The sequence below is a fragment of the Capsicum annuum genome, chromosome 12 (genome assembly GCF_002878395.1).
Source record: "Capsicum annuum cultivar UCD-10X-F1 chromosome 12, UCD10Xv1.1, whole genome shotgun sequence".
Taxonomy (NCBI): Eukaryota; Viridiplantae; Streptophyta; class Magnoliopsida; order Solanales; family Solanaceae; genus Capsicum; species Capsicum annuum.
Genome location: NC_061122.1, coordinates 77,944,222 through 77,969,462, shown reverse-complemented (window position 1 = coordinate 77,969,462; position 25,241 = coordinate 77,944,222). Strand labels below are relative to the sequence as shown.

Sequence of the window (25,241 nt, the reverse complement as noted above, 5' to 3'; positions counted from 1 at the left end):
CCTTGATCCACTGAAATTCCTTTTTTAATGGTTGGTGTACATAGGAAACTTAGCATTTTCACTTTTTGTTTAAACTCCTTGAATATTGTAAATATGCAGAACGTGAAAAACTATATTCTAAACTTCCCAGGCCCCTTATCCTTTTGCTAGTGTTATCTTGAGATATGGGTATTGTTGCTTTACACTGTTAAGGATCTTCCTGCCTAGTACTGGTAGTTGATTGAAAGATCTTCCTGCCTGGTACTAGACCTTTTGAATACCTTATATTTGGTACTCGTACTACAATTTAGGACCCTGCAGATCATAGTATGAGTTCTTTGCACTAACATATGCATCATATGGAGCTTCTATTGACCAAAGATTTAGGGTGAGCTCTGGCATCCAGAGTTGTTCTTACTCTTCCTCTATTGGTGGATTAATCTTTATTTTGAATTTTGGAGAAAATTCACCTTGTACTCTCATTTTACTAGTGTCTTTTGTTATGACTTCACTAGGTTTTAGGAAATATTTACTTTTTTCTTGTCTTCTTTGTCATTTTTGTTTAGTTCTTCTTCTATTTCTCTTATTAGCTTGTTAATCATTATTCAGGGTTATGGGTTGGCTTACCTACTAGTGGGTTATAGGAGTTGTCTTCATGCCACAAAAGTTAGGTCATTATGTTTTAATATTAGAGCTTAGGTTCACCAGTGTCGTTGGTACAAAAGGAAAGTTCCTAATAGAGTCATACAGATCGGTTGATGATGTTTGTATCCTATCATCGGGAAGTTATCAGGCATTCTTAGGAAATCCTAATTCTTGATTCATTATTTTGTTCCCATACTTCTACGAACTTCTAAGTACCTCTTTTTAATCCACTCCTTCTCAAATGGGTAGCATGAGATTATCGGTAGATGCGGATAGGACTTTTACGCATGTCACTAGACTTTTAGCTCCAAAATAGACCAGGTATTTGGAGCATGTATTAAGGATGTTCAACGTTAACCAGAGGGTTTGGTGTCAGCCCAGGCTTCGGTAGGACTTATGATTATCTCTATTCTTCAAGATAGCATGTTAGGTATTCTAGTCCTTTTTGTTTATACATCACAATCACTAATGGTTTTTTGGTAAATTGAGTGGTTCTTATGCTAGAGTTAGGTTTGTTTGTATTCAGCAGGATTCTTTATGTCATGCCTCAAATCTTATTAGGGTGGAATGGTCAAAATAGTTGGGGAGGTAAGCCTATGATTTATCAAATTGAGTGTTTTCTTTTAACCCTTCCTACAATAACATCCACATATTAAACAACTTTTTATAAGATACCCCAAAACAATTTTGGCTTTATTACACCCTCAAAAGTGTAACAAGTAGTAAACATACACAACATTTAGTTTTTTAGATTACCACTACATCTTTTTCTATATTTCAATACAACTACTCATACCTTTCTCCAACCTCAACTTGACAGTCCCTAACATATACACATAACATAATCCCTAAAACATCCCCAAACTTCCTTTATCGTAGCAACCAAATATTTAAGTCATCATTCCTTGAGTTCTTAATAACAACACATCCATAATTATTTACATAAACTCATACTTAAGGAGGAAAAAATGGAGCAGTCACCTGACCTCAATTTTTGTAACTTATCCTTTTAACTTGAACTTTTCAAGAGCTTGAAATTTCCTTTGCACTTTACACTAAATAAGAAAATAGAAGTCTCTTAATAACCAAGAAAAGTGAAAATTCAAATTGTGGAAATATTCTACCTGATATTTATACTTAAGCATGAAAAACATGATTTCCTAATCTGATATAGGAGAATTAAGCGAAAACCATAAGTGTTTTCACTTACCTTGGATTGCAGAGGTGATGGTTTCTTCAAGTATCCTAGAAAGAATTTTAAGGTTACTATTTTAAGACTTGAGAGAAAAAAAAAAAGAAAGCTAGAGTTTAAAACCTCTAATTTGTTTTAAAATGAGTAAAAAAAACAGCTATAGTGGTCTTATATTGCCTTTAGAAACTCATCTTTTTACTCTATTGTCAGCCACAAATTGGTCCAAGTAGGTCATGTACCTACTTAGGAGTTCAATCTGCTCAAAAGATCAAATTAGGTGATACAGCTACTTACTTTATTATGTCTAAAATAGGCCTCTAACTTATTGGGCCTTTGGGCAGAGTTTTAGGAGTTGGGCCCTTCCTCCATATTCTTTTTCTTGTTCTTGTACTTAGTTTGGGCCTCAAATGAGTATATTAATATAATCCCAAATGTGATCCATGGCCTTGACTTTATTAATTTGCTTCATATAGCTCAAGTAGGTGACTCGCCTACTAGCTTAATTAAGTCAAGCAAGCACCTTAAAACTTTTATACACTTGGTCATTTTGATCTTGCAACTCAAATACTAGCTTAAGATCCTATATGTAAATAGTTGAATTAACGTTAACTTGATTGCATCATATTAAAATATATAAGCAGTATCTACAAACTATTTACACCATCAACACTCATTGAAAATCTAGTCCACTACCTATACCACAAGGCTAGATCAAGTTCCATATAAGTAGAACAAGTACAACAAAATATGAGGCGTTACACTTTATTAGTTTTAGAGTATGAGATAGGGTTTATCAAGTGGGTCGTTCACACTTTAATGTTATTTCCTACAAACCATGAGATGGTGTAGGGGTTCACTAGAGGATTATCTTTACCCCTCTGTTTGGCATCAAATCATAAAATAGCAGATAGGTCTACTTTTATCCAAGTTTTTAATCTTATGAGTAATACAAAAAAGGCATGTATTAATACATATGAAGGTAGGAGTAAGAGCCCATATCAGAATTTAGAGTTAGTGGTACTCTATTTGGAGGTAGGGAACCTCCTAGTAGAGGTCAGCATCACTTACAGCCCATCAATTCCATTCAGGTAATGCCTCAGATTATAAGTGACTCTAAGATAGGTTCGTTGTGGTCATAGTGAATAAATTTTAGGTTAGGATTACGAGATTCTCAATCTAGGTCTTTAGGTCATGGTGTCCATTCTAGATCAACTAGTAAATTGCATTAGAGAGATTCGAGGGAAAGTTATAATTATGAAGAGGTTGGTCATTGGTCTAGAAAGTTCCCTAGGCATGAGTTGGTCAGCTAGTGTAGGTCAGCTTGTGTTTCTCATGAGATAAGTGCTTCATGGGTTTGTTACGATTATAAGGAGATTGATCATTAGTTTAAAGAGTGTTCCCAGAATGGATTATTGAGCATTCAATGTAGATAGAATAGTTTTTAGGGATGTTGACCTTTTGCTCAAAGGCGGTTCCCTTTGTATTTTTTATTTGTAAAACCCCAGTATGGATTATTATAGTGTTCAAGGGCTTTCTCTTAATATTAATTTGTTTAAAATGTGATTTTTATTTACTATATTTTAGTTTTTATTTGAATTTAATTGGGTTTTCACACCTATTAGTGTCCTTGTACCTTACTATTTTTGTGTCATTTGTTGTGAGCCTTTATGTAAGTTTATGCATATATAAATGTCCCCATAGATATTTATTTTTAGAAGTGGATTTAGTGGATTGGTGTAATACCCTTGGGTTCTGGAGTCTAAAATTTCTCAGGTGTTGTCAAAACTTCCCTGACCACAACTTGGTAATGAGTCGTTATCACTCCTCATGAGTCATAGAGTGGGACTCCTTATGTCAATGGCCCTGGGTTTCTACCTTGATGACAAGACTTTGTCAAAACTCATGATGACTGATAACAATTCATGATGAGTGACTTGTCTTCATAATAATGAGATTGTAGAAATTTGACCTTCAGGTGACTAGTCCAAGTAACGACTCATGGGCAAACCTCACTAGTCATTACATAAGTCTGATGACTAGGACAAGAATTTCTTGAACATTTTAATTAAGGTTTTTTTTGTCTTTCACCTTCTTTTACACTTTACCCACCACATAAAAACATTTTAAGGACCCCTTTTACATGAATTATCAAATCAAAAATACTGTTTCTCCCTCTTTAACTACTAAAACAAGAACACTAGGGTTTTATAAAGGATTCAAAACCTAGGATACAATCTTTGAATTTCCTTAAATTTCTTGGGTATTTCGGGCATTTATGTCATCCTTAATTTAAATTATATACTTTGGCATGTGTTTTGATAATTTTTTATGTGATTCAATTATTGTGTTTGAAAATAGGTTGAGGGCTTATGATGATTATCACTTGAATTATATTTACCATAGTTTAAATGTCTTGTGTAGACTTAAATTGATGTTCTTTAGAATGAATGGATTCATTATTGTAGAACTTAGAATGGGGAACACAGGTTTCCCTAAATTGATGGATTTTGGCTTGGTAATGGCTTTAACCTCAACCCACCTACATGATTTTAGGTTTAAATGCGGAATATGTGTGATTTGACTCACTTTTGAAACTATTGCATTACATTAACATACAAATGATGAAAATAGATTTGAAAGGCCTTGGTGGCGATGGTTTTCAATTTTTAAAGGAACTTGGAAGTCAATTGGTTAACTAGAATATATTGGAAAAATTATATAAGCTTGCAAGCATAATTGGTATAATGATACCATATTATAAATGCATTTATATAAGACTCCTTGGTTTAAGATTGGGATTATGCACAAACTAGTTTTAGCTTTGGTTTAAAGGGGGTTGTGTAGCTTATCGTAAAGGTGGAGGCCCTGGAAGGACCAATACTGGAAACCACATTTGTCGACATAGGGGTATATATGACTATGTTCTTGGCTCACACATGATATTTTTGGGATGTTTAGAGCCTTGGTGTCTTTATCTCTCTATTGAATTTCCCTAGTTCATGCAGCTAACACGCATTGGGCCCTTTCAAGAGGGAAAGCTGAACCCATATAACCCATAGGTGCTCTTAGGATGGATAGAGCTACACAGTCCAGGTTAATCTGTTATAATCCCATGTTACCCTATCTTGAGATAATTTATATGTATATATAAATATGTGCATTTAGTTTTAATTAATTTTATAAATGGTATTACTTTTTCATTTTACCTAAGTTACATGCCAGTGCTTATCCCACTGGTCATACTAGGACACTATATCATCTCATGATGTAGGGTCTGAAGACTTATTTGTTAACCATATATAGCATTAAGTGGTGCAGTTGTTTGTTGAGTTATTGTGAAGTGGTGAGCATCCATATTTAGTAAAGCTTTATCATTTTATTTGGTTTCATTTCATATTTTTGGAATTGGGGATTTCCTTTGGCAATAGTCGGGGAAATGTCCCAACTTTATTAGGAATTCTAGTTTTTAGAGGCTTTATTGATAAGTATGGGTTGGATATTTGTTTTTTACTCTTAGATTATATTTCTATCTTTCTTATTTTTATTTGGTTGGATTCTTCTACATTTATTTGTTGTGTTCTAAATGTTAGGCTAAGGGGTGGTCTCTATCCCAAGGTGCACTTGAGATTACCCATCATGGCCAGGCCTAAGTTTGGGTCATGAAAAGCCTAGCATCAGAGCTCGATTTAGGGTTTTGGGTGTCCACAAAGCCATGTTGAGTAGAGTCCTTTTATGGTTGTGTAGCGCATCACACTTATAAAAAGGAGGCTATAAGGAATTTAGAAATGTTTCCCTTTCTTATGTTTTATTTTTGGGCAATAGAGTCTAGTACTATGAAACTTATCTAACTCCTATATTAATTGTATTTCAGATCATGCCTCCCCAAAGATCTGACAATTATGAAAACTTCATTGGAAACTCTATCCTACCTAAGGAAAATGTAGAGGGGGCTTACTCTATTCAAAGAGTATAGACCCATTCTAGTGTCCCTGCCCCTAATTGTATTACTCCTTGTGGGGCCTCACCAGTCCCTACTATCCTATCTTGGTCTTTCCAAGATGATGATACTTACGATCAGCCTCCTCAAGAAGACATCTCTAATACGAACTTCTGTCAGTTTATTCATTTTCTTCCTTAATTAGTGGCATCACAGTCTCATCAGTATGATTGTGTTGGTTTAGTTGTGAGTTCATCTGAGGTCACTCTAGTTGGATAGTTCATGAGGTTAAATCCCTAAAATTTTATAGGCTCTAAGGTTGAGGAGGATCCTTAGGGGTTTATTGATGTGTTGGAGAAGATTTCAGGTTAATTCATGCTACCGATGTAGAGAGTGTAGAGTTTGCTACTTATTAATTAAAAGATATAGCATATTAGTAGTTTAAGGGGTGGGAACAGTTGAGAGGTAATGATGTTGAGCCGTTACTATGGGATGAGTTTTTGGGTTCCTTTCTTGATCACTTCTTTCCTCAGGCATTAACGGAAGCTAAGGCTGAAGAGTTTATGAAATTGAAGCAGGCAAGATGAGGGTGAAGGAGTACACCCTACAATTTTAGTAGTTTTCTCATTATGCTCCAAAGTTGGTACCTAACATGAGATCCAAGATGAGGAAGTTTGTTTCTAGTTTGTCCCGTGACTTAGTATTAGAGTGTAAGGTTGCAATATTGAACAATGATGTAGACATCTCCAGACTGGTTATTTATATACATAGGTGGAAGATGAAAGAAAAAAGTAGGTAGAAATAAAAAAGAGGCTAAACGAGAAGTTTAGATATTTTGAGTAGGGTGCAGGTCAGAAAAATAGTAGGAGAGATGGTAGACAATGGACTAAGAATAAGAATTAGGGAAATTCAAATTCATCTGCCAGTGGTACTTATCTTAAGACTTCTGGAGATCATCATTTAGAGACTAGCAGTGGTCCTAAGGTACAGTTTACCCAATCTCAAGATAGTGGAGCTCAGTCAGCCCCACCTTATCCTCCTTGTTGATTTTGTGGACAACTTTACCATGGTTATTGTAAGGAAGAGACAAACTGGTGATTTATTATGGTCATCTTGGTCATATTCAGTGATATTATCCTTCAGCCAGGGTTATTACTGGAGCTAATAAGGTTCCAATCGCCACTACTTTAGTTCATATTCCAAAAGGCACTACCTCAGGTACCGGTCCTAGCCAAAATCATCTCTATGCATTTGCTACTCGTTACGAAATCTAGGCCACCCCAGATGTTTTTACTAGTATGTTATAGCTCTTCTCCCATGATGTATTGTTTGCTTGATTCGGGTTGTACCCTTTCTTATGTGACTCCTTATGTGGTTATACACTTTGATTTTGGTCCTAAAAATATTTCCAAACCCTTTTATGTCTACTTTTCTGTGTGATTTTATTGTTGCTAGAAAAATCTATAGGGGTTGTACGGTGTCCATCTTTTAAAGAGAGACATTGGAGGATTTAACAAAACTGGATATAGTGAATTTTGTTGTTATCTAGGGGATGGATTGGCTTTATTTGTGTTATGCTTCTCTGGATTGTAGGACCCAAAAGGTAAGTTTCTATTTCCCTAATAAACTGGTAATTGAATAGAAGAGGAGTTCCTTAGTACGCAAAAAAAGGTTTATTTCCTACTCTTAGAGCTCAAAAGTTGATTTCCAAAGGGTGTCTATATCACCTAGTTCAGGTTAAGGATTCTAATTTTTGGGGGGCCTCCTTGCAGTCTATCCTTGTGGTTAACAAATTTCCTAAAGTTTTTCCCAATGGTCTTCCAGGAATTCCTCTAGATAGGTTGATAGATTTTAGGATCGATCTTCTACTAGATACCCATGCCATTTTCATTCCTCCTTATATGAAGGCTCAGGCCAAACTAAAGGAGCTAAATGAGTAGTTAAAGAATCTTCTTGATAAGGGTTTTATTCATCCTAGTGTTTCTCCATAGGGTGCTTCTGTGTTTTTTATGCGAAAGAAAGATTGATCTCTTTGGATGTGTATAGACTATTGGCAAAGTATAAGTACCTTCTTCTTAGGATTAATAACCTTTTCAACCAACTTTAGGGTGCTAGGTGTTTATCTAAGATTGATCTCCGTTCGGGCTACCATCAGTTGAAAATTCAAGAGGTTGATATTCCCAAGACTATTTTCTGAACCCGATATGGTCACTATGAGTTTTTGTTATGTTATTGGGGTTGACTAATGCTCTAACTGCTTTCATGGATCTTATGAATTGGGTGTTTAGGCAGTTTTGGGGCTTGTTTGTGATAATTTTCATTGATGACATCTTGGTGTTCTCTAAGAGTGACGATCATGCAAATAACCTCTGAATTGTGTTGCAGACTCTTAAGGACCAAAAATTATATGCTAAATTTTCTAGGTGTGATTTTTGGCTGAATATTGTGACTTTTATAGACATATTATTTCTAGTGAGGGGATCATGGTGGATCCACAGAAAGTTGCAGTAGTTAAGAAATATCCTAAACCAACTACTTTAACCAATATTAGGAGCTTTTTGGGTTTGGTTGGGTATTAAAGGAGATTTGTGGAGAGTTTATAATCAGTGCTGCTCCATTGACAAAATTAACTCAGAAAAAGGTTAAGCTTTTGAGGTCCAATGCTTGTGAAGGTAATTTTGAGAAATTGAAGGATAAGTTGACTTCTACGCCAGTTTTGACCCTACCCGAGGATACTGATGGGTTTGTTCTGTATTTTGATGTGTCCCATATAGGACTGGGTTGTGTTTTAACATAAAATAGTAAGATTATAACCAATGCTTCCTGGCAAATTGAGGTTCATGAGAGTAATTACCCGACTCATGATCTAGAGTTGCCTATTATAGTTTTTGCTTTGAATATTTGGAGCCATTATTTATATGGGGTACATGTGGATATCTATTAAGATCATAAGAGCTTGCAGTATGTGTTTTCCCTAAAGGAATTGAATCTCAGGCAGAGGCAGTGGCTCTATCTACTTAAGGATTATTACGTGAGTCTTCACTATCATCTACGTAAAGATAATGTTGTTGTTGATGCTCTTAGCAGGTTGTCTATATGGATCTTATCTCATTTGGATGAGGAGAAAAGAGGGTTTGTGAAGGATATTCATAGATTGGCTAACTTGAGAGTTCATCTCTTGGACTCTAAGGATGGGGGGCTATTGTTCAAGAAGCGGTAAAATCTTCTCTTAGTGCTGAGGTAAAGGAAAACAAACATTTGGACTGCATAGGTTCAACAAAAGTTTATGGTATTTGAGATTAGGGGAGATGGAATCTAAAGGTATCAAGGTAGGTTGTGTGTTCCTAATGTTGATAGGTTATAGGAACGTATTTTGACTGAGGCTCATGAGTCTAGATATGCAGTTCATCCAAATTCTGACAAAGATGTATCATGACTTCAAGGAAATCTATTGGTGGAACAATATAAAGAGAGATGTGGCAAACTTGTGGCTAAGTGTATAATTTGTTAGCAAGTCAAGGTTGAACATTTGAGGCTTGGTGGCATATCTCGAGAAATAGACTTGCCCATTTAGAAGTGGGAGATGATTAATGTGAACTTTGTTATAGGTCTTCTGTGGTGTTTCAATCAGTATGATTCTATTTGGGTCATTGTGGGTAGGATGACTATGTCCGCTCACTTTCTGCCTGTGAGGACTAACTACTCAGGAAAGGATTATGCTAAGTTATTCATTCAGGAGATTATGATGTTTCATGGTGTGAAAGTATCCATCATTTCAGACTAGGGAACATAGTTTTTATCTCACTATTGGGGTTCACTTCAGAAATACTTAGGTACTCATATGAACCTTAGCACCGCTTTCCACCCTCAAAAGGATGGACAAGCAGAGTAAACTACTCAGACTTTGGAGGAAATACTAATGGCCTGTGTGATTGATTTAAAAGGTAGTTGGGTTGACCACTTACCTCTAATTGAGTTTGCTTACAATAATAGTTATCACTCCAGCATTCAAATAGCCCCTATTGAGGCTCTTTATGGTAGGAGGTGTAGGAATTTATTTAGGTGGTTTGAGGTAGGTGACAGTAGTTTTTTTATGTCCTGACTGGGTTCACCAAGTCATGAAGAAGGTGAAAGTAATTCGATAAAGACTTAAGATTGCTCAACGTCACCAAAAGTCTTATACGGATGTGAGGCAAAGAGAGTTAGAGTTTGAAGATAGTAATTGGGTATTCTTGAAAGTGTCTCCTATGAAAGAGTCATGATGTTTGGGAAGAAGGGAAAGCCCAATCCCCTTTATATTGGTCTATATCAGATTGTGACAAGAATTGGGAATGTTGTTTATGAGTTAGATTTACCCATGTGTTTAGCATATATTTATCCCGTGTTTCATATTTCCGTGCTGAAAAAATATGTGGGTGATCCTTCCTTGATAATGCCTGTTGAGTATGTTGGTGTTACAAATTTATTATCTTATGAGGAAGTCAGTAGAGATACTAGATTGGCAAGTTCATATATTAAGAACTAAGAATGCACTTTCATAAAGGTGCTTTGGAGGAATCAAAAGGTGGAAGAGGCTACGTGGGAAGCGGAGGAAGATATGAAGGCCAAGTATTCTTTCTTGTTCCCAACCTTGGATGAAAATGCTTGAGGTATAAGTTTCATCTTCCCTCTTATTCTATTCTTAAATTTTTCTTGGAAATCTAGTTGTGTTCTCTCGATTATCATGCTAAAGGCACCCTAATTCCTCATTTGGGGATAAATGATCCTAAGGGGGATAATGTAATACCCCTAGGTTTTGGAGTCTAAAATTTCTTAGGTGTTATCGACACTGCCCTGATCACGACTCAGGTGATGAGTCATTTCACTCCTCATGAGTCATAGAGTGGGACTCATTGTGTCAATAGTGAGACTGCCCTAGGTTTTTGCCTTCATAACAAGTCTTCTTCATGACTCGTGATGACCGATAATGAGTCATGATGAGTGACTTGTGGTCATAACAATAAGGTTCCAAAAATTTGGCCATTAGGTAAAAAGTTTGGGTAACGACTCATGGTCAAACCTCACAAGTTTTTACATAAGTCATGATGACTGGGCCCGAAATTTCCTGCACATTTTAATTATGGTTATTTTGGTATTTCTCTTTCCTTTACACTTTACCCACTATATAAAAACATTTCAAGGACCCCTTTTACATGAGTTATCAAATCAAAAACACTATTTGTCCTTCTTTAACTCCCAAAGCAAAAACACTAGGGTTTTGCAATGAATCGACTACTAGGCTCTAATATTTGGATTTCCTATAATTTTTTGGGTATTTTAGGCATATCTCTCATCCTTAACTTGAATTTTATCCTTTGGTATGCATTTTGATCATTGTTCTTGTGATTTAGTAATTGGGTTTGAAATTAGGTTGAAGGCTTATGATGATTATCACTTGAATTATATTTCCCATGTTTAACTATCTTGTGTATACTTAAACTAATGATTTTGGTAGTGAATGAGTGCATTATTGTGGAATTTGGAATGAGAAACATGGGTTTCCCTAAATTGATGGATTTTGGCTTGGTAATGGCATTAACCTTAATCCACCGGTATGATTTTGGTTTTAAATGTGGAATTTGCATGATTTGACTCACGTTTGAAACTATTGTGTACATTAATAGACAAATAGATGAAAATGGGTTTGAAAGGCCTTGGTGGCCATGGTTTTGAATTTTTAAAGGAACTTGGGAGTCAATTGGTTAGTTAGAATGGATTGGCATGATTATATAAGCTTGTAGCAATTAGTTTGATGATACCAAATGATGAAATCCTTAATATAAGACTCCTTGGTTTATGGTTGGGACTATATGAAAAGTGATTTTAATTTGGGCCTAAAGGAGGCTATGTAGCTCACCGTGAAGGTGGAGGTCCCGAAAAGACCAATACTGGAAACTACGTTTGCCGATATGGGGTTTATATGACTGTGTGCTTAGTTGACACATGATATTTTTGGTATGGTTGGAGCCTTGGTGTCTCTTTCTCTTCTTTGGATTTCCTTGATCATGTGACAAACACGCATTAGGCCCCTTTCAGCAGGGGCAGATGAACCCATATAGACTGTGGGTACCCTTAGGAAGGATAGAGCAACACAGACAAGTTAATATTTTATAATCATATGTTCATTACACTTTACCCTGTCTCGAGATTCTTTATATGTATATATGAATGTGTGTATATGGTTTTTATTGATTTTGTAAAAGGCATTACTTTATTACTTTCCCTGAGTTACATGTCAATGCTTATCCCACTGACCGTCCTAGGAAACTACATCGTTTCATGATGTAGGGTCCGGAGACTTATTTGTTACCCATATGTAGCATTAGGTGGTACGGTTGTATGTTGAGTTGTTGTGAAGTGGTAAGCTTCCATATTTTGTAAATCCTCATCATTTCATTAGGTTTCTTTTCATATTTTGGGAATTGAAGATTTCATTGGCTATAGTCGGAGGCATGTCCTGACTTCATCTAGGATTCTTGTTTTTAGGGGCTTTGTGAATAAGTGTGGGTTGGATATTTATTTTTTACTCTTATATTACATTTTATTATCTATACTTCTAATTTTTATTTGGTTTGTTTCCGTTGTATGCATTTATTGTATTCTAGATGCTAGCCTAAGAGGGTGATCTCCGACTCATGGTGAGCTTGAAATTACCCATCACGACCAGGTCCAAGTTCAGGTTGTGACAGTTGGTGTGGTAATTTACTTAGGGTGTAGCATTTGGGTAAATCTCCTTTGCTTTGACATAATAGCCTTGATATGATCTTCGAGTGGTGCTGGTTGTTATTAATTTTATGTCAATTGCATCATATATTGTTGTTACGATTGTTATTGTTTAAACTTTTATTGAAACTTACTTGATAGACAACTAGACTTACATAATCTAGTTAGTATCCTTTTCTGTTAGTCTTGTTCATTTGGATTACAACCTTTGTTGGTTGCTCTTCCTTTTTCTCACCAAGGTAAGGCCAGTTGTTGAGAGGGTTATACGATTAAAGGTAGGTTTTCCCTTTTGTGTTTTTGTTGTGAGTCTAGCATTAGCAATTCTCTTGTAAGGTTTATTCCGATGGTTTCTAAGTCTATGGTTTGTTCTTCTAATTTAGCTTGTTCATCGCCTGATAGTGATCTCGATCTTAGTATTATATCTAGTTGGGTACTTAGTTCTTTCTACAATGTTGTCCGTATTTAGTTTAGTTGAAGGAGCTTTTAATGGGTAATTTTTGTAGCTTTTAATTTTTGGATTTTTTTGGCCTAGTGTAATTTTGTGCGATGAATTTGCTTGGTTTAAAAGGTTGGTTATGTGTTCTTGTTTATCAGTTGGAGGCATCCAAGGCTGTGAATCTAGAATGAGTACCAGTGACCATATTTTATCTATATTGCTCGAGATTTGGCTATAATAGGACCCTTTATAATACTGGTAATGTCACGACCTGATTTATTAGGTCATGATGGCACCTAGTATAACCCACTGGTAGGTAAGCCAGGTCGTATTCCAGAACAGGTAGTGACAAACTATCCAGAAAATGGAGAAAATAGCATAAATGAACTTATATAAAAGACTAAGATAGAATAAAGCCCCAAGATCAGATGAAGTCAGTACAAGAGCTTCTAATAAAATCAAAGCACAAAGGGAATTACAGAATAAATATACATGTACAAACCATCTCTTAAATACAAAATAGAGATAACTCTAATCACTGTGAAGGAGACCAGGAATGCTCCGAATGTCAGGAGCTCATCTAAATATCCGATCCATAGCTTCTCTACACGATGCACACATCTACTATGAGAACTCATACTATGATCTGCAGGCTGCAGAAATATGATGTGAGCACCAAACACGTGGTACTTAGTAGGCATTGATCGACTGAGCTCCAAATATTGTGTAACCATAAATAACATTTAAAGTAGGAATCTAAATTACAAATAATTATCCAAGAAACTAAATATAATAATACTAAAGGAGGAAAAAGTATCAACTATGCTATTCTAATTGTATTCAAGAACTAAAGTGCAATATCTTATATCACTAGCCAATATAAATGAAGAGTGAAAGAAGGATATACAATAGTAATACAAGGCAAAAAGACACATATACAATATGAATAGATAAGGAAATAGATGAATAGATGGTAATACATACATATATATATATATATATATATATATATATATATATATATGGACATATATAGGACTAAACTAAAGGGTAAATACCTGAGGGAGCTACCTAAATATATTGAGGAATCATAGCAAAGAAGGAAAGCTAATACTTACATAATCAGGGTCTCTAACCAAAGGATGACTAAACATGAGATTTTCTAAAAATAATATATCTTACAGTGAGAAAAAAAGATTGGAAATGTACCGATAACATGGGTACCAGTCCATAATCATCCTTCAATGAACCAACCATAATAACCAAAAATAAAATAACCGGTTAGTCTATACAAAAAATAACCTAACCGGGCCCTTATAAGCCCTGTATGAGTAAGAAAGCACTTAACAATCAGTAACCACGGCTTATACCTATACAGCCCCTATAAGACTAATAGATACAAGCATAAAACAATTATACTAGTGATAGTAAATGTACGTGAATGAATGAATGCACGATAAACTGATAATTCCATATCTAATCCAAAGTCCATAATCAACCAAGTGTATACACCTCCTCCAGCTCATGAATAATGGGGCCCATAGGGGACTCAGGATATTTATTTACATTGCTTAGTACCAAACCAGTACTTCTAATAACTATCATGATCAATCTAGTCCATACAGTACTAAAGACATGTGTAAGTATAAAAAGTGCTTGAACTAGAACCCAGACTAAAAGAGTGGAAGTTTATAAATCCAATGCTCAAGATCAACTTTAGGACAAAAGTGACATAATAACATAGAGCGGGTAAAAATCATGTTCGACTAAAGTAAATAGTAGAGGTAAAAGAGTCGATTAATAATGGATCAAAATCAACCTTATTCTAAATTCTAAAATAGCATATTGAGTTCCAAAAGCTTAATTTATTAAATAAGGTGGTACGATTCCTATTGTAAAAAAATCTATTTTGAAAGTGAAAAGTGGGAATGAATCCCTTTTTAGAAAATAATAGTAAAAACAAAGATTTGGTTGGAATCTTACCACTAAATGCGTGTGAATATGGATAAAAGTATGCACGCCATCTCTATTATTGGAAAATACAACCATAAGTGCCTAAGCATCTATAAGCTAGAGTCATGTCCTCTTTAAGGATAGAATACTCACCTAGAGTCCAACTGGTATCATAATTATGGCCTCAGTCCGATCAATACATAATTAACATCATAAAGCCTCATAAATTGGAAAACTATGGTAATCATGGTCATAAAATCACTACAAGGATATAATCGGGGAAATACCACCCAATTCACTAATTCAAATGCTAAGTCTTATATTAAGGGATCCGTATGGTCAATCTATGACTAAACAAATTTATATTCAAGGATAACGGGATTCTAAGGATATAAATAACGGGATTCTAAGGATATAACAAGTATCTTATGCTAAGTTTTTGGTCACATTTATATCATAAATTCCATAAATTAGTTAAATCATAATATGCTAGTCATAATTCCCTCCTATAATCCCAACCTAACATGAAATCTATATAGTATACAATCTTATAGAGAAAAATAGATCAAAACCTATGATCTTGAGCGTATTTATATGTCCAATCACCAATATTCAGCCATATTTGGACTTGTTCTAAGAGCTAAAATATATTATTCTTATTACTTTTAAGCCTTAATTATGTTCCATATCTAACCGATGTGATTAGTGATACAGGGTGATTTTTAATGGATTTGGACAAAATTAGAGGCATGATATGAAGCAAGTGATAATTGATGTTGAATTTATTATCTTGATGTGGAAACACACTTTTACTGAGTCAAAGAGCATGTAGAGAAGATCTAGAGAAAGTATATAAGAAAAGGATCATGCCTTATCTAAATTTTGGAAGTGGAATTCCAGTGAAACGCGATATCCACACATTGTGCCGCTCCTTCAACGTGCTATCCAACACGATGCATCATCTAGTTAATGCTATAAGCAACGCGGTGTGTTGGTTATTCCATTGCAGGATAACTTTGTCCTAGTAAATAAGGAACACTTGAGTACAATTGCAATCACTTTGGAAAGTACAGCAGTGGCGAAAAAATAGATAAAGCTCTCTTTTAGGGTTCTAAGAATTGCTTTTGAAATTCTTTACTTCAAGACTAATTCTTTGTATGTTTAATTACTTATTTTTTATGTTGAATTCATACACGAGTGGCTAAACACCCTTGTTCTATGGTTGAGGCCAAGAACATGATTACTCTTTGATATTCTTATTTGTAGTTTCTTGTTGGATTAGCATATGGGTTGTTCTTAATTTCTTGTTCTTACACTTTTAATGAGTGGCCACTATTAGAATAAATATATATTTGTATGTGAATCTGGAAAAAGAATTGTAGGATAGAACAAAGATATTAAGGATCAAGGTTCCCATCCTTCTATAAAATAGAGGATTCGAATTAGCATCTAGGATAGGGATATACCTAGACGCTTTGTTTGGTTCAATTGTAGGAAGATAGCCATATACATCTAAATCGATTATTGCATCCCCGCTCAAAGATGTAGTTGCAAAGTTTATGTAGGTAGTAGATTAGAGGTTGGGAGACCATGATCGTACTAGAAACCCTGTGAATCAACAATCCGATAACCAACTAGACTGCGATAAGAATATAGAATTGTAAGATTGTTGAAAAGCCTCAATCCTGGAATTCTCATCATTATTGTTTACAATGGTTGCTTGCTTTGATATTGTCACAAATTGTTATTTCTTATTTAATTATATTTTTATTCAAAACTTCAAAATCATCTTGATACTTGACAACACTTAATACCTCCTTGACTAAAACTAAAGTTGGTTGAATTGCTAGTTGCATAGTCCTTGTGGGTACGATACCCAGCTGTCTAGGTCACTATATTACTTATACGATCATGTACACTTACGTATACATTTGAAGGCAATAAGTTTTTGGCGTCATTGCCTGGGACTAGTACAATTAGTAATTTACTAAATTTTTGGTGTTTGATAGTAAGTTTAAGTGTTAATGACTAGATCTTAGTGGTTGAACTTTTGTAGGTTTAGCGGAATACAAGACTGGCGAGAGATAAAGAGTTGGTAGAGCCTTTTTTAGAACCAGAACTGGTATTTCAACAGAGGCAAAGAGCTCATCATCCAATTCAATAGGTTTAAATGGCTAAAAAAATAAATGATCCAGTTGATCCAAATGTCGGGCATATCCTAGCTCCAGTTATTCCAGCTATTTTTGCTCAAGCAGTTGCTAGAACTATTCGTGATGTGGAAATCCCGCTTACAAACCATGAGACTAACAGAATTCACAAGCTTGAGCTAGGTGGTAAATTTGAATTAAAGCAGAATATGGTGCAGCTGCTGAATTCGGCTAGGCAATTTGCCAGATTTTCACATGAAGACCCACAACATCACATTTAGACCTTCTTGGAAATAAGAGATACTTACATTCCTGCAGGGGTGAATACTGATTATGTTAGACGAACTCTCTTCCTTTTTTCTTTAATTAGGAAAACGGAGAGGTGATTGCATATTGAACTACCACTCTTTATTGCTTCTTGGGAAGATCTAGCTCAAAAGTTCTTTATTTGATTCTTTCTATTAGGGAAGAATGTATATTTGAGAAGCAAGATCCTGAGTTTCAAACAGAAAGAAGAAGAGAACCTCTACCAAGCTTGGGAGAGATTTAAAAGTATGCTCAGAAATTTCCCTCACTATCATCAGTCTAATAATGTTCTTATTAATACTTTCATTGAGGGGTTAGAGCCAAATACCAAGATTCTCTTGGATTCAGAAGTAGGTGGGCAAGTTCTTGAGAAGAATTATGATGAATTGTATACACTGCTGAATCAATTTTCACAAAAAAAGCCAAATGGCATGCTGACTCAAGGAGGTTGTAGGTGTATTAGAGATAGATTAGTTCAATACCTTATTAACTTAACTTACAGTACTCCAGAATCAGATTACTAAATAGGTCAGCAGCATAAAGTTGGGGGTTGCACAACTCGTAGCAACAATGGATGTAGTCCAATAGGTAAATTCTTAGTGTAAGGTTTGTGGAAGTATTGAGCACGTAGTAGATGCTTGTGCGGTTAATCTAAATTTGGTTAATTATGTGGGGAATGGAAATCATTCGAGATAACATAATTTTGGGAACACCTATAATCCCAACTAGAGAAATCATCACAATTTCTCATGGGGTAGAAATCAGGCACAAAACAATAATCAGTATAAGGGAACAATGCAACAGAATCGATAACAGGCATAGATGGCATCAATATAGAAGAGATGTTAAAGCAACTTCTAGCTTCTCAGGCATAGATGGCAGCAAATATAAAAAGTCAAAAGGCAGATATGAAGACTCAGCAGCTGATTACTAGGAATTTAGAGTTGCAACTTAGTCAGATTGCGGGAGCGCAAAACACTATACCTCAGGGAGGCTTACCTAATAATATAGAGTCAAATCCAAAGTAGGTAAATGCAGTCACAATGAGGAATGGGTTGCAGTTAAAGGAGACGGTACCTAAGCAGGTTAGTCACACAACTACTGATGATGATCCTAAAAAGAATGGGAAGAAAGGGGTCAGAGAAAGATCTACAAGAGATGAAATTCAAAAGGAGAAGAAAACTATACCTTTTTCCTTTCCTCAAAGGAAGCAAAATCACCAAGAGGAGATAAGTTATAAGAAGTTTTTGGATCTTCAAAAGCAGGTTCATGTAAATCTTTCTATTGTTGATATTCTACATAGTGTTCCAAAATATATAAAGTATCTAAAGGACATAGTGACAAACAAGAAATGATTGACAGAGTATGCTATAGTTGCACTTACTGAGGAGTGCACATCTAAGATACAGAACAAATTTCCCAGGATCCATGTAGTCTACTTTGCAGATCACTATTGGACGGGCTATTAGTGCTCATGGATTATGTGACTGGGGGTGAGCATTAGTCTTATGCCCAAGTCTTGGTACCAAAAGATGGGTCTTAGGAGTCCTAAACCCATGACCATTATTTTGTCATTGGCTAATAGGTCCCTTGCTAGGATGGATGGAATTATTAAAGATGTCTCAGTGTAAGTGGGATCATTGATTTTTCTTCTAGACTTTGTTATTCTTGACTTTGAAGCTGATTTGATTGTTTCATTTATTTTAGGAAGCCTATTCCTAGAAATAGGGCAGTCACTTATTGATGTAGAAGCAGGGAAGATGACTATGAGAGATCATGACAAAGTAGAGGTTTTTTATGTATATAAGGTGCTAAAATTATAGGCTATATATGAAGAATTGTCTTTCATATCCGTAATAGACCTTGAGTTTGATCTTAGGTTGTTATGGTCAGATGATCTATTAGAGCGAGCTTTGATAGGTCATGATATTTATGGAGATATAGAATCACTCTAATTGGTTCAAGTCTTGAATTTGGCAGTTATTGAAATGAGAAAGCCACCTTTTGAGCCATTGAATAGGAAAATTGGCCCATCGCCCAAAGCTTCAATTGATAAAGCTCTAAAATTGGAGCTTAAGTTTATTCCTCCCCACTTGAAATATGTTTACCTTGGTGACAATGATACCTTGCTTGTTATTTTGTCTTTAGGTTTATTTGATGTACAGGTAAGGGAAGCAATGGCAGTTTTGAAAAGAAGAAAAAAGACAATTAGTTGGCTGATGTCAGATATCACAGGGATTAATCTAGTTTTTTATATGCATAATATATACATGGAAAAGTCTAAAAGGCAAGAGTGCAGCAACAGAAAAGATTGAATTCAGTAATGAAGGAAGTGGTACGAAAAGAAGTCATCAAATCACCAAGTGGCTTGATACTGGGATTGTCTACCCCATTTTTGACAGCAAGTGGGCCAGCCCTATGCACTGCATCCCAAAAAAAGGTAGGATGACTATGGTGAACAATGAAGCTAATAATTTGATTCCTACTCGCATGGTAATAGGTTGGAGAATCTGCATTGACTACAGACAGCTGAATGAAGCAACTAGAAACAATCATTATCCCATCCCATTCATTAATCAAATATTAAATAGGTTGGCAAGGTAGGAATACTATTGCTTTCTGGATGGTTAGTCAAGATATAATCAGATCACAATTATGCTAGAAGATCAAGAAAAGACCATATTTACTTACCCATATGGTACATATGTATTTAGATGCATGCCTTTTGGCCTCTGCAATGCACCTGCAATATTTCAGAGATACATGATGGCAATTTTCTATGACATGGTTGAATAATTTGTTGAGGTATTCATGGATGACTTCTCTATTTATGGTAACTCTTTTGATGTATGCTTGCAGAATCTAGATTAAGTCCTAACTCGTTGTGAGGAGACAAATCTTATACTAAACTGGGAAAAGTGTCATTTTTTACTTAAGGAAGGAGTATTCCTTGGTCATAAGGTGTCATGTAAAGGACTTAAAGTGGATAGAGCCAAAGTTGAAGCCATTGAGAAGTTTCCATATCCAATAATAATAAAGGGAGTGAGGAGTTTTTTTAGGGCATGCAGGATTCTACAGGTGATTTATTTAAGATTTTTCACAGATTCCAAGCCCTATGTGTAAATTGTTGGGAAAAGAAGCTAAATTTGATTTTGGGGCTGCTTGTCAAGAAGCTTTTGAGAAGCTGAAAAAGAAACTGACAGAAGCAACCATCTTGATTTCTCTAGATTGGGCGTTACCATTTAAGCTAATATCTGATGCAAGTGATGCGGTTGTGGGAGTAGTTTTGGGGCAAGTAAGGACTTGAATGATGCCCAGATAAATTACACTGTCACAGAAAAAGAGATGTTTGCACTGGTTTATGCATTCGACAAATTAAGATCATACTTGGTAGGCACTAAGGTAATTGTTCACACAGACCATGTTGCCGTCAGGTAAAGCCACGATTGATTAGGTGGATTATATTACTTCAAGAATTTGACCTAAAAGTACGTGATCAAAAAAGAACAGACAATCAAATTGCAAACCATTTATCTAGGCTAGAGAACCATGACCATATTGCTGATGATACACTTTACATTCAGGAAGAGTTTTTGGATGAGAAATTATTAGCTCTTGATGTGTGTGAGTTACTATGGTATGCAGACATTATGAAATTTATTAGTATGTGGGTTTACCCTCCTGAAGCTACCATTCAACAGAGAAAGAAACTGTTATATGATTCTCGCACATATGTATGGGATGAGCCCTTTCTGTTCAAACAAGTCCCGGATAGAATTGTACGTAGATATAATGAGGAATCTCAACAAGTGCTATAAAAATACCATTCATCTTCTTATGGTGGCCATCATGGGGGTGAACAAATGGCTAGAAAGGTGTTACAGTTCGGATTCTTTTAACCAATATTATTTAGAGATACAGTGGCTTTCGTGAATAGGTGTGATCAGTCTCAATGTTTAGGTACAATTTCAAGACGTCATAAGATGCCCATGAACAACATTCTTGAAGTTGAGGTATTTGATATTTGGGCAATAGATTTTATGGGACCATTCCCACCATCCAAAGGCAACTTGTGTATCCTAGTGACAGTTGATTATGTATCCAGGTAGGTGAAAGCTATAGCTTTTCCCTCTAATGATGCCAGAGTGGTATTGAAAATTATGAAGAAGCATATATTTTCCCGATTTGGCACTCCCAGTGCTATAATCAGTGATGGAGGTACGCATTTTATTAACACTTGGTTTAAAAATCTTCTAGATAAATATGGTGTTTGGCACAAGGTGTCCACTGCGTACCATCCACAAGAAAGTGGTCAAGTAGAGGTATCCAACTGGGAGATAAAGCAGATTCTACAGAAGATTGTCAATGGCCAGTGGAAGGATTGGGCTGAAAAGCTAGATAATTCACTATAGGCTTATAGTACAGCTTATAAGACACCCATAGGTACCTCTCATATCACTTGGTTTATGGGAAAGCCTTCCATTTGCCTGTGGAGCTGGAACATCAAGCTTATTGGGCAGTGAAAAAGTTGAATCTTGATATAAAAGTTGTGGGTGAGTAGAGATTTTGAAGCTTGTTAAACTTGATGAGTTTCATCTCCACTCTTACAATAATGCCAAACTGTACAAAGAAAAGACTAAGAAATGGCATGACAAACATATCCTTGATAGAGTTTTTGAACCTAGATAACTTGTTTTGTTGATTAATGCGAGGTTGAAATTATTTTCGGGTAAGTTGCGGTCTAAGTGGTCTGCACCTTTTGAGGTAGAGCGTATGACATCTCATGATGTGTTAGAGCTGTGGAACAAGGAAAAGACTAAAAATTTCTTGGTGAATGGACAATATGTGAAGCATTATTGGGCAAATCATAGAGATAAGCAAAATATGTCCATCACCTTTGCGGATGAGTGAGACTGAGCTAAGTCGTGCCACAATGTAAATGAAGGCGCTACATAGGAGGTAACCCATGAAAGCAATGTAATAGTGTAGTTTCTTTTCATTTTTGGTTGATTAAAGGAAAAAGAAAAGAAATAAAAAAAGAGAAAAGAAAGTAAAAAGTCAAAAAGATGAGTCGTGCCACGACCAAAACTAAGGCGCTGAGTGGGAGGCAACCCACTTGTTCTTACATAGTTTTGTTATTTTTATTAACGTGTAGGAATGAGAAATTTGGTGGCATTAAGAAAGAAGAGAAGTGGCGGATGATTTCAATTAAGGGCCCTGGAGTAAGTGAAATATGTACTATGAGGTGAAAAAGGTTAGGGGGAATGAAATATTCCCCCAAATGATGAAAATTTTGCCTTAGTTGAATTTTTGAGGGCAAATTCCAGTGTATTGATGGGATATCAACGTGTCGTGTTGGTTCACCAATGCTATAGTTAACGCGTCGCATTGCTGTTCCAAGTCCTACACTTAGTGAAATTTTTAAATGCTAAATCCAGTAGCCTGACACAATATTGATGCATCACGATGGTTCCCCAATGTGTTACCTGATGCATCGTGATGGTCAGTCTGAAAGTGTTAAGAAACCCTAATTTGATCCTTAAATTTCCCTCCCCTATATATACTTCATTATGTTTCATTTTTCTCCCATTTGTAACCCTACCATCCGCTAGCTCTAAATCCCAATAACTTGAGCCTCTCTTCTAAATTTTGTTCTCCTTTCTAAAGCAAATAGGATTTTCTCCTTCATATTCACCAAGTAAGTACCATAATCTTAATTTCTTTACTTAATTTCATGCCCGTAATGGTAATATGTTGGCTATGCTTGGAGTATATAGTTTTTGTTGAAAATTTCATGAGATATGTAAGTTATGCAGCACTTAATACCATAAAGTTGAATGTTTCAGTGCATGTGTCCTTAGATTATTTAGAGTTTTGAGATTGTTCGTATATACAACAGACTATTACCATATGAATCTCTATGGCATATCACACATCTTTGTGACAGAATACGGGGGTTAAGAGATGGCACCGAAATTAATATGTGTGGTGGCACCAAAATTTTCTTAGTACTTATAATATTATGGTGATATATCTGCCCTTGGATTAAGTTCATGTGAAATTATGCATAAATTTTAAGTGTGTTCCTTTTTAAATATCGAAGTATAATCTGAAGTTGTTTGATGAAGTAAGGATGACCATACATATTACGAATTGAAAGAAAGTTGACTTCTATTTGTTGTGATATAGGGGAAATTATGTTTATACGTATTGAGAATTGAACAGGGGAAGTCTAAGTACCCTAGTTCCCCTACTTGTGCACCTGTGCTAGCAACTAAGTGTGGGGTGTATTTAACACTTAGTGTTTGCTAGTTCAACCAAGGTGCCATGTTTGATGTGTTTGTTGATTACTGTGATTAACAGGTGAAATGTCTAGTCAACCAAAAAAGGGTAAGGTTGTGGCTGAATCTTCCGAGCACGGATGTAATTAAAGTAGGCAGGCTAACCATTGTACCCAAAACCCCACCTATCCCACGGGGGCAATCCAGGAGGTATGGTACCCAAGAGATTATGGAAGCAGGAAAAAAATGGTATGCCCTACATAAGGAGTCAAAATATTCGGCGAACCGGTTCATTGATTGACTAAGCTTACTAAAAGAGTTCATGAGTATGGTGCACCAAATAAAGGCACTACATATGAACTTCTTGTTCGAGCATCAAACTTGAGCCTTGTTCGAGATTTTTAAGCACACTAGGACCCGCGAGACAGGGACTCAGAAGTTTAGATAAGGGGTAAGGTGGTCACTTTTATCGCTAACACTTTGAATGATTTCCTAGGTTCACTCGAGGTGGATGTTAGGCCACTGAAGTTGCTGAATATTAAGCCACCTTATGTAAACATTCAATATCTACTATGTGGCAACCATTCGACTGCCCGATGGATACATCATAAAGAGAGTGGCACTCACATGTCCCTCCCCTTTGCTCATATAAACAGGGAGGACAACTTATGGGCCAAGATTATCTATTCTTACCTTAGCCATGGGATGCATTTGACAGAAGTGACACGCGACTAGGTATGTCTCATTTATGCCCTCATGCATTATGATATTGATTTGAATATGAGTGCGATCATATTCTCAGCTATAAGGTAGGCACGGTTCTAGGGAGGTCACCGGTAAGGTTGGTGGATTGTTGACACGATTTCTGGATATATACCACACTAAGGTGAGTGCAGCTTATGGTTCTACATTGACTATGCCCGAGCATAAGACTCGGACTGATGAGATCACTGCCCGAATGTATGGTCTTTGAATGCTTCAGTTGTGGATTGGTGGGTGTCCATCTACCTAGCAGGAGATTAAGGCTGTAGAGTTGGAATATCCACTTGGATGCCATACCGAGGCCATGCTATAGATAGGCCCTGACTTTGTAGAGGTGGTAAAGGATGGTGTTCCCACAGATGAGGAGCAGCGATTATATTTGTAGAGGATAAGTCAGAGAAAGAGGAGGAGAATGGTGATGATGATGAGCCTGAATTGGGAGATGAGGAGTTTGGTGATGACATGGCTGACATATGACCAGGGAGTCCCTCCCCACCCATACTATTCTTATTTTGCAAGCACTGGGATAGTGCTTCCTTTTAAATGTGAGGTGGTGGAATTCATATTCTTTCATCTCTTTTTCTTTGGTATATGTTGGTTGAACAATTTTGTCTTTATTTTGCTTTGGGGTGTTTTTATTTTTGTGTTTGGATGTTAAGCTTAGTATTTCTAACTATTCAGAACACTATGTCTGTAATAGTTAGTAAATTTAAGTATGTTTTTATTTTTAGTTTAAAGTGTTTGTTTTTGCCCTCAAGATAATGCAAAATAAATCATCGTAGTTAGTTGCCCTCCCCTATGATAGGTGGATGACGACTGTCTTAAGGGAAGTTAGTCTTTA

At 35.9% G+C, this 25,241-nt stretch overlaps 1 non-coding gene across 1 annotated transcript; it reads right to left on the bottom strand.

Moving 5' to 3' along the window:
- Nucleotides 1–17,527: 17,527 nt before the first annotated feature.
- LOC124889866 lies at nt 17,528–17,634 on the bottom strand. The gene has a single exon (XR_007048779.1). It is a non-coding gene; the product is annotated as a small nucleolar RNA R71 (small nucleolar RNA).
- Nucleotides 17,635–25,241: the final 7,607 nt, after the last annotated feature.